The following is a 2204-nucleotide window of genomic DNA, read 5'->3' on the forward strand; positions in this document are numbered from 1 at the left end:
GATTTTTTGGAAGTTTTTCTTGTTTAATTTCTCTAAAATCCAACCCGAATTTATTGAAATCATAAATTTGATGGGTAATCTTTGCACAATCTAAGTGCCCTAGGGTTGTTCAAGGTGCTAAATCCATATATACAACAAAAAAGCCAGTTTAAATAATAGACAACAAGATTTCACTTCAATTTTTCCCCCTGATTTCAACACCAAAAAGTCCAAAAGATCACACTAAAAACAACTGTATATGCTTCATATAAATATTAGTAAATAATCATATTCAACTGAAGAATTAGCACATTCACTGTAAATCCAGGCCGGGAGGAGCGTGGACTTGGATGAGCAAGAAAGGAATCTATGAAAACCTGCAAATGCAAAATTTACATGATGGCTACCTACCAACCTCTACCTTTTTCTTGGCTCGGTTGAACCACACAGAACCCTAAGCTCACCCAACACGCCTTCGGTTAACGTCATCATTAGAATGAGAGGCATTCCGATCACGTTGCGAATTAGATGGTGGGTTTGTAGAGGAAGGCCAAAATCGGAGCAGATAAGATATTAGATTACCCCTGCGATGATCATTTCTGCTGTTGGGAGCTTGCCTGGCAGTACTGTGAACTCTGATTATTGAACTATTTCTGGTACTAGCATTACTATTCCTTCCACCTTCAATAAACACAGGGGGATTCCCATAATTGTTGTTTCGCCCAAAGGGTTCCATTGTAACAGAAAACATAGGGGCTTCACCTTGGCGGCCGGGTGCCGGAGGACCCGTGGGGGATGAAAAAGAATTGCTGCCGCTGGACGAAGATCCAACCTCTGCAGTCTCTGGAACCTCGCTGGGCAATCCCTGGCGACAGACAGGGCACGAATTGTGTTGAGACAGCCACGGAACAATACAGTCTGAATGATAAATGACTGCAGGGCATTACCCTGGCTTCCCCCCCTAGTTCGAACCGTTCCTTGCAGACAGGGCAGTGCGAATTGTTAACCAGATGCCGAGAATTTATCTTAATTTTGGGCATTGCGTCCACGGAGGCTCCGGTGGCTGGCGGCGGGCCAGACATGCCATTCTGAGTCAGCTGCTCGATGATTTGCTGTAGAGCAGTGGCCACGAAATTATCTCCTAGGTTTGCAGTCAAGGGCCCGGTTTCGGCTCCTGGTTCATTCGTGAAAAGTAACTGCATGTGCACCACGTTGCCGCCATTTGGGCTCCGCCTGAGGATCAGAAACGGACCGTTTAACATGCCGTCGTGGGCGGGGTTGTGGCCTTCGTTGTTTCTGCGGTTATTAATCCAGTTCAGCAGGGTCCCCACGAAGTTGCCCTCTAACGGGGTTGTTCGATCATGCAGGCCTGTTATTTCTTCAATAAACCCTCCGCCGCAGGTAGGGCAAACCATGGGGTCTCCTGGGCGTATTCGTAGCAACTGGTGGCACGCATGGCAGAAGTGCGGAGTACTACTACGAGAACCCATCTCGATAAGCCCAGAATCCGACCTTGAAAAACTTGACTCGGCCTCAGCCCAATTGCAGAAACAAATTATTCACCAAATCGGAGGAATATTGAGGAATACCAAATGATGTCCAAACCCAGAATTGAATCGAAAAATAAATTATTCACCAAATCAGTCGAGATAAAATAATATTATTACAAATAATTGAAATAAAACCTCAGTTGAAAAATGAACAGAAATGGCCATAACATTGGACGCAGAGAATGTTGCAGTATCGATAATGACAGAGGGAGCAGCCACGGACATAAATTAACAGTAAAAGCTAAGCTGATTTCAGTATCACGCAGTTCGATTCCTTCCCTCGATCATGCTTGGAAAGAATATAATCCTATACCTAGCTTTCTCAGGACGTAAGAATATTTCATCATCGAGGACATCTAATATCAGACCAGAAACTCAGATATTCGATAATACCATAAAGTTAAATCCTGAATTTAAAGTAGAAACTACGGAATTCCATGGCATTTATTTAAATAGATGTCAGTAGAATAATTAGAATGTCAGGAAAGAAGATAAGGATCAGATCTCTAGGATTAACTTACAGAATGATAATATGCCAAAGATTGTCTTGTTCTCCACACAACTGTGGAATAGTTTTAGTTGCAATGGACAGACCATGTGACCACGCTCATGATAACGAGACTGAACGAATCAACACCAAATGTATCCTCAATTAATTAAATTAAGGATTCTCTT

General features: G+C 43.1%; 1 pseudogene; it reads right to left on the bottom strand.

Moving 5' to 3' along the window:
- Positions 1-237: 237 nt before the first annotated feature.
- LOC149236674 (putative E3 ubiquitin-protein ligase RHC1A) lies at positions 238-1796 on the bottom strand (annotated as a pseudogene).
- Between the last annotated feature and the right edge of the window lie 408 nt (positions 1797-2204).

The sequence above is a fragment of the Pinus tabuliformis genome, chromosome 8 (genome assembly GCF_031772625.1).
Source record: "Pinus tabuliformis cultivar Carrire ecotype Pingquan chromosome 8, CPIR1, whole genome shotgun sequence".
In the NCBI taxonomy this organism is placed as follows: Eukaryota; Viridiplantae; Streptophyta; class Pinopsida; order Pinales; family Pinaceae; genus Pinus; species Pinus tabuliformis.